The 14,805-nt window shown below is 46.7% G+C and overlaps 1 pseudogene; it reads left to right on the forward strand.

Annotated features, from left to right (window-relative positions):
* Positions 1 to 810: 810 nt before the first annotated feature.
* Positions 811 to 1,174, forward strand: LOC136310833 (barrier-to-autointegration factor pseudogene; annotated as a pseudogene).
* Positions 1,175 to 14,805: the final 13,631 nt, after the last annotated feature.

Raw genomic sequence — 14,805 nt, forward strand, 5'->3', positions numbered from 1 at the left:
GAACCCTCCCCTTAAAATCTCCTTACTGCGCTGTGGATCCTGGGAAGACAGATTCATTTGTTGTGAACCTTTAGAAGGAATTTATCTGCTGAGATGGACTGCCCCATGGTCAACTGACGGCCCAAATTTTATAAATAATGAAGAGTCTAGACAAGGGATTCTCACGTACTCTGTGTACTGCAAAGGATCTCTGACTGAACGCTGGGATTCCCGCGCTTTGTCTATTCATCCACTCAGGAAGTTCCTGGTTTTGTCTTTTGACCAATGGACTTCAACCTGCTTCGTCCAATCAAAACAGCACTCCTGCCCTGACCAGGCGGTGGCGCAGTGGATAGAGCGTCAGACTGGGATGCGGAGGACCCCAGGTTGGAGACCCCGAGGTTGCCAGCTTGAGCGCGGGCTCATCTGGCTTGAGCAAAATTGGACCCAAGGTCGCTGGCTCCAGCAAGGGGTTACTCTGTCTGCTGAAGGCCTGCAGTCAAGGCACATATGAGAAAGCAATCAGTGAACAACTAAGGTGTCGCAACGAAAAACTGATGATTAATGCTTCTCATCTCTCTCCATTCCTGCCTCTCTCTCTCTCTCTCTCTCTCTCTGACTCTCTCTGTCTCTGTAAAACAACAACAAAAGCAAACAAAAAAACCTGGCACTCCTATGTCTGATTTGCACCTAAACCAACCAATCAGAACTGCTCCATACGACCAATCAGATGGCGTAATGCCTACGAACTGACCCTGGACGGGAAGTTTCTCTATAAAAGAAGACCTCCCAAGCGGAAGCGGAAGTGGAAGAAGGTTCTAGTGGGTTGAGGTATCGGCGGGAGCAGCCGGGCAGCGACAGGGGCCGTTAGGGGAGCTGGACTTGCAGATTGAAACTGATCAAGATGACAACATCCCAAGAGCATCGAGACTTCGTGGGAGAAAAAGCCCGTGGGGAGCCTGGCAGGCATTGGTGACGTCCTGGGCAAGAAGCTGGAGGAAAGGGGCTTTGCCAAGGCCTACGTGGTCCTTGGCCAGTTTCTGGTGCTAAAGAAAGATGAAGACCTCTTCCGGGAATGGCTAAAGGACACTTGTGGCGCCGATGCCAACCAGCCCCGGGACTGCTTCGGGTGCCTCCTAGAGTGGTGTGACGCCTTGTGATGCTCTCTGGGGAGCCCCCAGTTTCTAACCTCAGCCTTGAGTCTCCAGAGTGTGCAGCAGAGTGGGGGCTCCTCCCTTGTCCTCTATGAAGGAAACAACTGCTGTCTACTCACCTCCGGGGTCTTTGGGGGAGCTCTCTCCCCTCACCATTTCAACTTTTTTGGAATTCTTGTTCTTGCATGCATCTCCCTTCTTCCCCTCCCAGTTTCAGATCGATAATTACCAGCTTATATGAGTGAATTCGTAGCCATTTCCCTCATCTTCACCTCTAGTCTGTTTTTGCCATTTGGCTTTCTCTCACTGTCCACATAAAGTTTTCTAAGTCAAGTCAGTGGCCTAAAAAAAAAAAAGGAGACCTCCCTTCCTCTCTGCACGCTCACTTCCATCTTGTACATCGGCTTTTGTCTTTTGCAAATTTTGTTCTCTCAGATTTTGAATATTCTTTTGGGGAATTTTTGTTGAAGGGCCCATGTCACCGTTGGGAGTGTGAGGCACAGAGAAACCTCCCACTTGTTTGCTCAGGGCGCCTTGCCTGGAAGCGCAGGCACTGAGAGGGAACCGAGTAACTGCTGCTTCGAGGCCTGGCTCTCCTGGGAGGAAGGCTCCTCCGAGGTGTCCGCCGCTCCGCTCCCCGCGCTCCTCTTCGCCTCCCAAGCTTGGACTGAGTGATGGCACCCAGGAAAGCAAGCGCACCCTACAGCCTCCCGGAGGACCCTTCAGACTGACGAGTATTTGAGAAGAGACCCTGGGGAAGAGCCGGTGACAGGTAGGCCACAACTGGAGCCTTATGTACGGAAAAGCAAAAGGACACATGTAGGCGCTGGCTGGGTAGCTCGTTTGGTTAGATCGTGTCTCAAATTGGTGTTTTCCAATCTCTCTCTCAAATCAACCAACCAATTAAAAATCTAAAATACACATTTAACTACAGGGGGTGTTCAAACATCCACTCCTCCCTTAAGGAATTTAAATTGGGGGTCTTGCTTATAAGACTTACCACCATGTATTTTATTATTATAAAGTGAGAGTGAGAGGAGAGAAGTCAGAGACAGACTCCCATATGTGCCTGCCTAGACCAGGACCCACCCGGCAAGCCCCCTACTGGGGGATGCTCTTCCCATCTGGGTATTGCTCATGTTACTCAGCAACTGAGTTATTTATAGCACCTGAGGCAGTCCATGGAGCCATCCTCAGTGCAGGGGGCCAACTCCTGGAAGCAATGGAGCCATGGCTGTGGGAGGGTGTGAGAGAGAAATGGGGGAGGGGTAGAGAAGCAGATGGTCGCTTCTACTGTGTGCCCTGACTGGGAATCCAAAAGGAACAATCACAGGCCAGGTTGATGCCTTACCACTGAGCCAACCAGGCAGGACCCATGTCTTTTTTTTTTACCTGTCTATAGAGCAGGGCAAACTTCTAGTCAGAGAACATCTGCTCTTACTGCTCCAGAAAAGACCTCCCTCTCGTCTGTAGCCTGCAGGTGCCTTACCTCATCCTTAACTCACAAGGGCAGCTAGGTCTCATTTTCCCTTCTGTCTCTGAACCTCTCACGTAGGTGGGCTTCCTCTGGGAAGTATGTACTTAAATTTGTCATTTTGTCTTGTTAATCTGTTTCATGTCATTTTCATTATTAGACCAGCTGAGAGAACCTGGGAAGGTAGAGGCCAGTTTCTTCCTCCGCACGCTACTGGTGACATGTTCTCGTTAGCTCAGGCTGGCCGTTTCTCCCTGTCCCTACCCCCACACCCACCCCAGAAGGCCCGTTCGCATGGACCATGGGTACCAAGAGTTCCTTCCCAGCGTGGCAATTAGATCCAGACACGGGCGCAAATGCACATTCTCAGGAAGGCCAGGTCCCAGGGCCTTGGCAGGGACCATGGCAGCTGCTCATTGCCAGCAAGGCCATCAAAAGAAAGTGAGTTGTGGGAGCTGGGCTCTTGGAGAGGCTGCCACAGGACCCACTGGGTTGCCATCACGTCTTGGCAGGAAGAGAAAACTTTTTTTGCTCTTGCAAAGAGTAGAGAGAAAGGCAGCGTGGCTTGGCCGGCCAACTGCTGCCAGTCTTCGGGGAGGCGGAGAACAAAACCCTTTTTTCTCCAGGTCCTCCAAACCCTCTGCCAGGCCCAGCCATTGGTTGTTTTTTTTTCAGCTTTCTTGGCACCAGGAGGTGTGGCAGTCAGGGCTGCTCAGGGCCCACTGAGAAGAGGCTCTGATCTGGCACATCCAGGAGGCCTACGCCAGCTAACGCTCCCTCCTGGAGTCCCAGCCCCATGGGCTTTGCATTCTGAGAGCTCTGCATTCACCAGCCCGGCTCCATAACCCCTGGGAACCTCAGGGTCCTCTCATTTAAAATAATAACAATAATTTACTTTTTAAGTAAAAAAAAGTCAAGGTATATAATGCATGTACAGTGTGCCACCATTTGGGGAGAGTGGGAGGAGGGGCATAATATTTATACACACCTGCTCACGTGTGCATAAAATGTTTCTGGAATGAAAAACAAAAAGTGGGCTGTTTGGGTGGCCTCCAGGAAGGGAAATTGTATGGCTGAGGAACAGAGGAAGATGGAAACTTACTTTTATTATTTTTATTTTTTAAATTTATTGATTTTAGAGAGAAAGGGAGAGAGAGAAGAAACACCAACGTTATTTCACTCATCCATGCATTCACCAGGGATTGAACCTGCAACCCTGGTACATCAGGACAACGCTCCAACCCAGTGAGCCCTGGCCGAGGCAAGACAAACTTTTGGAGCTTGAAAATTTTGAAATTTTTTTGGTTACTATCATATTAAGAAATAAAATCTGGGTCCTGGCCAGCTAGCTCAGCAGTGGAGTTGGCCTGGTGTGTGAAAGTCCCGGGTTCAATTCCTGGCCAGGGCACACAGGAGAAGCATCCATCTGCTTCTCCACCTTTACCCCTCTTCTTTCTCTCTCTCTCTCTTCCCCTCCCTCAGCCAAGGCTCCATTGGAGCAAAGTTGGCCCAGGCGCTGAGGATGGCACGATGGCCTCCACCTCAGGCACTAGAATGGCTCCAACTGCAACAGAGCAACGGCCCAGATGGGCAGAGCATCGCCCCCTAGCAGGCTTGCGGGTGGATCCTGGTAGGGCGCATGTGGAAGTCTGTCCCTCTGCCTCCCCGCTTCTCACTTCAGAAAAATACCCCCCCCAAGATAAATAAATAAATAAATTGAATTTGAATTAGGGAGTACCTCACCGGATTGCTGTGAGGATAAACTCACCACCCTGTATCTTTAGTGTAAAATTTATCCATTTTAAATCCTGGTTCTGTGTATCAGATTACTTGACACAGTTGGCATAGAATCAGGTTGAAAGCCAAGGGTTTGGCTGGGGTTAGAGGTTAAGATCTTAGAGATGCCACAGAGCAAGAGGTTCGGTTTCAGTTTTTCTTTCAAGGTCATTGGGTACTGAAGGAGCCTGAGGGTGCACCTTCTAGGTTCTGTTTACTACAAACTCAGACTGTGTGTGTTGACAAACCAGTTATTCTCACTTACTGACTTCTTAGGGTTCCTATTTGCTGCTGTGTGACCTTGGGCAAGTTAGTTAACCTCTCTGTGCTTCAACATCCTCATCTATAAAAGTAAGGAGTAAAAATAATACCTACATCCTAGAGTTGTTGGGAGAATTAAACGATTTTTTTTTTCTGTATTTTTCTGAAGCCGGAAACGAGAAGAGACAGTCAGACAGACTCCTGCATACACCCGACCGGGATCCACCTGGCACGCCCACCAGGGGGCGACGCTCTGCCCACCAGGGGGCGATGCTCTGCCCCTCAGGGGCGTCGCTCTGTTGCGACCAGAGCCACTCTAGCGCCTGGGGCAGAGGCCGAGGAGCCATCCCCAGTGCCCGGGCCATCTTTGCTCCAGTGGAGCCTCAGCTGCGGGAGGGGAAGAGAGAGACAGAGAGGAAGGAGAGGGGGAGGGATGGAGAAGCAGATGGGCGCTTCTCCTGTGTGCCCTAGCCGGAATCGAACCCTGGACTTATGCACGCCAGGTCGACGCTCTACCACTGAGCCAACCGGCCAGGGCTTAAACGATTTAAAATAATGTACAGTGCTTAAAACAGAATTGGCATATAGTCAGTGCTCTGAGTGTGTGTGTTCTCATTCTCAAGGGCAGTATGATAATGAGTTGGGCAGATGGGGCTTTAAAATTCCCCTTCACTGATTAAAAGCTGTGTGACCTTGGACAAATGGCATACCCTCTCAGAGATTTCATTTCTGCATCTTCAGACCAGGGCATGAAACCAGTGAAGCTTTGGGACCCCTCACTTGCCAAGGCTCTATACCTAATTTTGTATGTGTAATTATAGAATTGAAACTTAATTAAAATTTTTTTTTTCCATTGATGGGGGGTAGGGAGAGTGAGAGAAAGAGAGAGAGAGAAACATCAAACCGTTGTTTCACTTGGTTGTTCCGTTTAGTTGTACACTCGTTGATTGCTTCTCATACATGCCCTGACTTGAGGTGAACCTGTGACCTCTTGTGCTCTGGGTCCATGCTTTATCCACTGAGCCACCTGGCCAGGGTGAAATTTAATTTTTTAAAGAACCCCTCCCCCAATTTTTAAAGTTTTAGGGTCTTAAAAACCTGGATCCATCTCTAAGAAAGGTGATAAAATAATAGTACTTACCATGTGGGTGGTTGTAAAGATGAAATGAGACAATGTATTTAATGACTTATAATAGTACCTGGCACACAGACAGCCCTGAGTAGTATATAGCAGTAACTTCTTTATAACATAGGGAGAATAGATCTTGCTCTTCTCCTTTTATTCCTTTATACATATAACCACTTCAGGAATTCAGTTTACAAAAACCCAAAATTTGAGAGAGAAGATAAATCAGAGGATAATCATTTTACTTATAAAATAACTCACGGACTAGTGTTAGGGATTTTATGTTTTTAGCTGATGTCTGAAAAGCAGGTATCCATTCACTGAACAAACCTAATTATTCGGACACTCTCAGTGCTTTGAGAGAAGACAGTACCTGCAGAAAACAAAGGAACAACCGTGCCTTTGGCCTCCTGAGCTGCTCCTTGCTCTCTGGACCCCAGCCTCTCACCTTCCTTTCATCTAAGCTTCCCCCAGCCCAACCTTGTCCGTTTGGAAATGCTAAATATTTCAGCCCGATCCTTCCCCAAGAACAAAGCCACACACAACAGAACACAGTCAGAGGCAGAACATCCCACCTCAGCCTCCTGGCAAGGCAAGGAGCACTGGCTCTGGGCAAGGTGACAGCCTGGAATCAGCTGGCCTCCGGGCACACCAGGCAGAACTTCCATTCAGCCCATGGGCAGTGTGGGATGGACGTCCCCACAGTCCTTGAGGTCCTCTTCCTGGGTCTCTTCTCTGTCCCTCCCTGACTGTGGCTCCCTCCTCTCCTTTTTCTCCCCATGCTCGTGAATCCAGCCTCGTGCCACCGTAAACCAGAGCCCGTGTAAAGAACCCACCTCTCCTGTCCCGGGGTACTTCACCCAGCTTTGTCCTCCCCTCCTGCTTGTGTGGTTCCCTCTAACATGCCCATGTGAACTTAGCCTGCATTCACATTTTCTAGGCCAAACAGACCTTCCAAAAGTAAACCAACCCTTGGCGATTCTGGGTGACCTGATGGCAAGGGCACTGACACCTTGGGCTTCCATCCTAATAGCCCTTATGTGACCTTGATCGTGTGACCTCAAAGATTCACATACATTCAGTGCCAGTACCAGGAAGTGGGGGGAGTGACGGTCACACAGCCCACCTTAGTTGAGTGTTGTGAAGATGAAGTGAGTTGCTGTTTGGGAAAGTATCTTGTAAACGGAAAGGTATGTAAGAAATATAAGTGGCCCTGGCCGGTTGGCTCAGCGGTAGAGCGTCGGCCTGGCGTGCGGGGGACCCGGGTTCGATTCCCGGCCAGGGCACATAGGAGAAGCGCCCATTTGCTTCTCCACCACCCCCCCCTCTGTCTCTCTCTTCCCCTCCCGCAGCCAAGGCTCCATTGGAGCAAAGATGGCCCGGGCGCTGGGGATGGCTCCTTGGCTTCTGCCCCAGGCGCTAGAGTGGCTCTGGTCGTGGCAGAGCGACGCCCTGGAGGGGCAGAGCATCGCCCCCTGGTGGGCAGAGCGTAGCCCCTGGTGGGCGTGCCGGGTGGATCCAGGTCGGCGCATGCGGGAGTCTGTCTGACTGTCTCTCCCCGTTTACAGCTTCAGAAAATTAAAAAAAAGAAAGAAAGAAAGAAAGAAATATAAGTTCTTTTTTTTTTAAATTTTTATTTATTTATTCATTTTAGAGAGGAGAGAGAGTTAGAATGAGAGAGAGAGAGAGAGAGAGAGAGAAAGGGAGGAGGAACAGGAAGCATCAACTCCCATATATGCCTTGACCAGGCAAGCCCAGGGTTTTGAACCGGTGACCTCCGTGTTCTAGGTCAACACTTTATCCACTGCGCCACCACAGGTCAGGCGAAATATAAGTTCTGCTATTAAATTTGGGGAATGTCAAGTCCCAGCCTGATTTGGCACATTCGTCTTCTGTCTTTTGCAGTGATCTCCCGTGCTGCATAGACCCTCTCCCTTAATTGAGGAAAGACATCTGTCTGTATGTCCTAGGCCACTGCTCAGAGGTTTTCTCTTGCCTGGTTGGACAGTGCCTGAAACCTTGGGAGCATGTCACTCTGACTAGCTACTCTCTCATCCCCCTTCTCCCAACTTCCTGCTGATACCCAGCCCAAGGACAGGCCACCAGAAGCCAGCTCTCTAATGGCTGTGTGTCCTCCCAGACAGTGAGATATCAGCTTCCCAAGATAAGGTCACAGAATCCCCGTCTCATAAAATACTTTGAAGAAAACAAAATGGGTTCTATGTCTGGAAAAGTTTGGGAAATTCTGCTGACCCAAGTCTAACCTTCTCTCCCCTACCCATCAAGGAAGCATGCAGCCGGCTGAGGGCAGCACAGTGCCTAAGGGCAGGTTGGGGTTTTTGGGGTTTTTTTCAAGGCAATTTTTAAATACACACAAGTACAGTGAAGAGTAAAATAAACTCCGTGGCTGTGTCATTCACCTTCATCAATCATCAGTGTTTAAGAACATGGGAGACTAAGGGTTTGGGAAGCAACCTGAAGTTGGAATTCCAGCCCTACCACCAATTAGAACTGGAGGACCCTGGGCCAGTTCAATCTCTCTGTGTGTTCTCATGAATAAAGTGGGAATGTTACCTCAAACCTGAAGGGATTATTCTGAAGTAAAATAGGGTAGTTCTAAGGCGCTAGTTGAATGCTGCACTCCCCCGTCCCTTGAAGGTGAGTGCTCAGTAGGTTAGGAGTGTGTGGGCTCTAGAGCTGGATTTCCTGGGTTCAAATCCCAGCTGTCCCTGCTTCCTAGCTGTGTGACCTTGGACAAGTTGCTGATCCCTCTCTGTTCCTCGGTGTTTTCATAGCAGTACCTATCTCATTGGTGTTTTGTTAGGAAAACACTTCCCTTCTTCCTGTCTTGGTTTTTCAGCTGATCTAATAATAAAATTGATACAAGACAGATTAACAGGGGAAAAAATTAATTTAGCACAGAAGGGAGTCCCAAAGAGATGAGTGATTTTATCTTTGTGATCAAAGCAGGCAGCTTTTATACCTTTTAGACAAGAAAACAATAAATTTGTAAAGACTTAACAAAACAAAGGGTTTAGGTTTGTTTATAGTTGTCTCAGCCGGAATCCTGTCTCTGATGATAACCATGGCTTCTAACCCTCCTGCTACAGGGAGGCTCCTTAACATGAGAGATTTATTATCTGCTTTCAAGGGTATAAAGGAGAGATTTCCTCCTCTCTAAAGCCCCAAGGAGACTTACCTCACTCATAGCTCAGTGTCCTTCTGGTACAGCCTGTTTCTCGATAAGTTTAATTCAAAATAATCAGCCAAAGTGGTACCTTTGGGGCTGGCATATTGCTACCCTTTAGACGTTTAGAGCAGTGGACACAGTGTTTGACAGGTAGTGGGGGCTCAATAGAGGTGGGTTTTGTTACTGTTAACACAATCTTTTGAATTTTATTTAATTTGGCATTTGGTAAATCCTATACACACCTCTAAGCATCTTCCTTCTGAAGTGGAATCTCTGAGTTCCCGTTTGGGGAAATGAAGAAATAAAATCTGAGGAGTCCCACTTTCACCATTGGTGCTCCTGCCATGATCCCAGCAGAAATGTCAGACCTGCAGCCCCAAGAATTAATTATGTGCCCTGAAATGCTGGCTCAGGGTGTGTGTCATTGATTATTCATAGGTCATCCAGAAAAACATTTAGGTTGAGTTGATTCAACCTTGATCAGCTAGAGTCACAAACCAGGGGGAGGCTTCACAGTGCTCCTCCCCCACCACTAGCTAAATAAAGAGAATCCCAAATCTTGAAGACCTTTGAACTGCTGTCTGACCCTTCACTGGGAGCCCTGCCACCTGGAAATCCTAGAGTGGGGCTCAGAGATGAATCCATTCCATTATCTTTCCCTTGTGGAGTGAACACACCGGTCCCTGCGAGGTGCTGGACCCTGGGATGACAGGATGCTGCCTGCTCGATTTTTCCTGTGGTACTTTGGGTTGGTCACTTAGCATATATGAGCTTTCTTTTTTTCAAATCATTAGCACCCAGATGATTTCCAGAATCCCTTTCGAATCTTGCTTTTTGTGTTTATATAATTCTGTTTTTTAAAATTGATTGATTCTTGACTGACTAGGCAGTGGCACAGTGGATAGAGCGTCAGACTGGGATGTGGAGGACCCAGGTTCGAGACCCCAAGGTCGCCAGCTTGAGCGTGGGCTCATCTGGTTTGAGCAGAGCTCACCAGATTGGACCCAAGGTCACTGGCTCAAACAAAGGGTTACTCGGTCTGCTGAAGGCCCGCGGTCAAGGCACATATGAGAAAGCAATCAATGAACAGCTAAGGTGTCGTAACGAAAAACTAATGATTGATGCTTCTCATCTCTCTCCATTCCTGTCTGTCTGTCCCTGTCTATCCCCTCTCTGACTCTCTCTCTCTGTCTCTGTAAAAAATAAAAAAAAATTAAAATTAAAAAATTAAAAATAAATAAATAAATTGATTGATTCTTAGAGAGACAGAAAGAGGAAAGGGGAGAGAGAAAGAAAAGCATTCATTTGTTGTTCCCCTTAGCTGTGCATTCATTGGTCACTTTCCATATGTGCCCGACTGGGGATCAAACCTGCAACCTTGGTATTTTGGGTGTCGCTCTAACCGACCAAGCTTATCAGCCAGGGTTATATAACTCTATTTTTAATCTGAAATTTTACTATTCTAATAATCTGGTTCCTTTGCCCAAATGAGAGGAGTGAAAGAAATCAGGGACCTGTGTCTTCCCAAGAAGAGCAAGGTTCCCCTCTCAGCCTACATCTGCCCAACCCACCTCCTACATCCAGATGTTTATAGCAGCTGAAACCACAGCACTTCCTTAGCCTTCAGTCAGGGTCACCAGCTCATACTAGCTGACCCTTTGCTTTGTTTATTAGAAACAAAAACCCCATAAAATTCCAACTATCGAAGTCCCAGACAGGCTGAACTTATAACCTCAGTGAGGGCAAATGACCTAAGGCTGTGCCAAGGGGAAATGCCAGTTGCCCTGAGGACAACTGGCTTTCTTCCAGCACCCTGGCTACATTGTTATGAACTGAAAAGAGAACCCCTATCATCTAAATTCTGGCTTTTCACACCAGAGTCCAGATGTTGAGTTTAAGGTGTCTGTGAACCATCTATGTGGACAGGCTGAGCAGATAGAAGGAAATTTGGGTCTCAAGCTCGTGACAGTTGCAGAGAAAAGCATTGTGGTTTGGACAAGACTCAAAATACAAGAGAAAGGTAAGGCTGTAGGAGTGGACATGATTATCCAGAGAGGAAACGGTGAGTACGTGCGAAGGTCTGGCTGGTGGCTGGGGAAATTCCAGCACTTAAAGGACTAGTAGATAAAGAAGTTCCAAAGAAAGAGAAGAAATAAAGGCCATGAGGGGCAATTCATCTGGAAGTTCCAGAAATGGAGAAGACAGGAAGGAGAAAGAAAGGATAGAAATAATAGAAAAATATATCTGTATATTGAAGAAAGGCATAACTCTTCATATTAAAAGGGCCCAGCCCGACCTGTGGTGGCGCAGTGGATAAAGCGTCGACCTGGAAATGCTGAGGTCTCTGGTTCGAAACCCTGGGCTTGCCTGGTCAATGCACATATGGGAGATGATGCTTCCTGCTCCTCCCCCCCTTCTCTCTCCATCTCTCTCCTCTCTCTCTCTCTCCCTCTCTCTCTCCTTTCTAAAATGAATAAATAAATTAATTAATTTTAAAAAAATTTAAAAGGGCCCAAATGTCAAGCAAGACAAAGGCACAAAACAAACCCGAACAAAAGTCCTAGACTCAGTCTGATGATATTATAGTACTCTAAGGATAAAAAAAAAAAAATTCTGGAAGAGGAAAAACAAGTCACCTGCCAAAAAATAAACAAGTACCCAATGAATATTATTTTGGTCCTAAAATTGTACACCCACCCAAAAGATCAAATAAAAATGTTCTGAACATGGACTTCCCATGTGCCCTTTCTAGGGAAAAAATATCAAGGACATAACACTTGCAAGATGAAAAAGAAATTTAGGAAAAAGAAATAATGAAATTAAGTGAGGAACACAATGGGAAAAAAAATCCCAGAATGGCAGTTGTCAACAGATCTGTAAATTAGTGGCTCAATTACAGTAAGAAGTCAAGGAATTCCATGAAGAATGCTTTCAAGAAGAAAGTGGGTTGCAATCAACAGATATTTATTATGATAGAGGATGATCTTTGTCTCCCCTCAATAAAAAGGGGAACCAAGCCTGACCAGGCGGTGGCGCAGTGGATAGAGCGTCGGACTGGGATGCAGAGGACCCAGGTTCGAGACCCCGAGGTCGCCAGCTTGAGCACGGGCTCATCTGGTTTGAGCAAAAGCTCACCAGCTTGAACCCAAAGTCGTTGGGTCCAGCAAGGGGTTACTCGGTCTGCTGAAGGCCTGCGGTCAAGGCACATATGAGAAAGCAATCAATGAACAACTAAGGTGTTGCAATGCGCAACGAAAAACTAATGATTGATGCTTCTCATCTCTCTCTGTCCCTGTCTATCCCTCTCTTTGACTCACTCTCTGTCTCTATAATAAATAAATAAATAAAATTTAAAAAATTTATAAAAAAAAAAGGGAACCAATAAAAAAATACCTCTAGTAAAAACAATGTTATGTAAGGAAGTCATGACTGGTATATGAAGCAAGCTATTTATATTGTAGTTAAAAAAATTTTTTTTAGATTTTATGTATTAATTTTTTATTTATTTATTTTTTACATTTTATTTATTTTTTTAGAGAGAGGAGACACAGAGAGAGAAAGAGACAGAAAGAGGAAAGAGATAGAAAGAACAGAGGGAGGAGCAGGAAGCATCAACTCCCATATGTGCCTTGACCGGGCAAGTCTGGGGTTTCAAACCGGTGACCTCAGTGTTCCAGGTCGACGCTTTTACCCACTGTGCCACCACAGGTCAGGCTATGTATTAATTTATTTTTTTTTTAATATTCTTTATTTTTTATTTTTATTTATTCATTTTTTTTTTTAGAGAGGAGAGAGGGAGAGAGACAGAGAGAGAGAGAGAAGGGGGGAGGAGCTGGAAGCATCAACTCCCATATGTGCCTTGACCAGGCAAGCCCAGGGTTTTGAACCAGCGACCTCAGCATTTCCAGGTCGACGCTTTATCCACTGCGCCACCACAGGTCAGGCTATGTATTAATTTTTAAGAAGTGGAGAGAGAGAGAAAGACAGAAAGAGAGGTGGGAGAAGCGGGAAGCATCAACTCATAGTAGTTGCTTCCTGTATGTGTCTTGACCCGGCAAGCCCAAGGTTTTGAACCAGTGACCTCAGCATTCCAGGTCAACACTTTATCCACTGCACCACCACAAGTCAAGTTATTTATGTTTTGAAAATAGAGGTATAATGTACAAATGAAAAAAATGCTCAGCTCCTAAGACTACCACTCGGCCCTGGCCAGTTGGCTTAGCAGTAGAGCCTCGGCCTGGTGTGTGGGAGTCCTAGGTTCGATTCCCGGTTAGGGCACACAGGAGAAGCAACCATCTGCTTCTCTATCCCTCCCCTTCTCCTTTCTCTCTCTCTCCCTCCTACAGCCATGGCTTGAATGGTTTGAACAAGTTGGCCCTAGGTGCTGAGGTTGGCTCCATGGCCTTGCCTCAGGCACTGAAATAGCTCCATTGCCAAGTAACAAAGCAGCAGTCCCAGATGGGCAGGGCACCCCTCTATAGGGAGCTTGCCAGGTGGATCCCAGTCGGGGTGCATGCAAGAGTCTGTCTCTCTGCCTCCCTGCCTCCCTACCTCCACTTGAAAAAAAAATAAGACCACCATTCAATCAGGTTTTTTTCCTAAATTCTGTTGAATCTTTATTATAATCAGTAGTTTTGACACTCCTTTACACTACTACCAAGATGAACATTTCCATCGCTATCCAAAATTTTCTCATGGCTGTTCCCAGTCAATGCTCTCCACGTCAAAGCAACCACTGATCTTAAGCAAGTTCATTGTGAGTAATAAATGGAATGTAATAAACAAGAGTCCATTTGATCTTGATTCCTAGAACAAGACATAATCAGAAAAGTGAAAAGAGGCAACCTAGCCTAACCAGGCGGTGGTGCAGTGGATAGAGCATCGGGCTGGGATGCGGAGGACCCAGGTTCGAGACCCCGAGGTTGCCAGCTTGAGGGCGGGCTCATCTGGCTTGAGCAGAAAGCTCACCAGCTTGGACCCAAGGCTGCTGGCTCAAGCAAGGGGTTACTCGGTCTGCTGAAGGCCCGCGGTCAAGGCACATATGAGAAAGCAATCACTGAATAACTAAGGTGTCGCAACAAAAAACTGACGATTGGCCTGACCTGTGGTGGTGTAGTGGATAAAGCATCGACCTGGAACGCTGAGGTCGCTGGTTCAAAACCCTGGGCTTGCCTGGTCAAGGCACATGTGGGAGTTGATGCTTCCTGCTCCTTCCTCCTTCTCTCTCTCCACTCTCTCTAAAAATGAATAAATAAAAAAAAAAAAAAATTAAAAAAAAAAAAACCAAAAAACTGACGATTAATGCTTCTCATCTCTCTCCATTCCTGTCTGTCTGTCCCTATCTATCCCTCTCCCTGACTCTTTCTCTCTGTCTCTGTTAAAAAAAAAAAGAAAGAAAGAAAAAAAAAAGAGGCAACCCACAGAATGCAAGAAAATCCTTGCAAATCACATGTCAAGGGTTGAATATCCAGAATAAAAAGAACTCTTGTCACTCAACAATAGAAGGACAGGTACCAACATCCACCTCCCAGAACCAAAGTGGATTACAAAATAATTTTAAGAACTATCATCTGGAAGGCCTGACCTGTGGTGGCGCAGTGGATAAAGCGTTGACCTGGAAATGCTGAGGTCGCCGGTTCGAAACCCTGGGCTTGCCTGGGCAAGACACATATGGGAGTTGATGCTTCCTGCTCCTCCCCCACTTCTCTCTCTCTGTCTCTCCCTCTCCTCTCTAAAATGAATAAATAAATAAAATAAACTGTAAAAAAAAACTGTTCTAAAAAAAAAAAGAACTATCATCTGGAAAAACCAACTTTGGACTAAACTAAGAGGACTCTTCAATGAA

This window comes from Saccopteryx bilineata, chromosome 7 (assembly GCF_036850765.1).
Source record: "Saccopteryx bilineata isolate mSacBil1 chromosome 7, mSacBil1_pri_phased_curated, whole genome shotgun sequence".
Taxonomy (NCBI): domain Eukaryota; kingdom Metazoa; phylum Chordata; class Mammalia; order Chiroptera; family Emballonuridae; genus Saccopteryx; species Saccopteryx bilineata.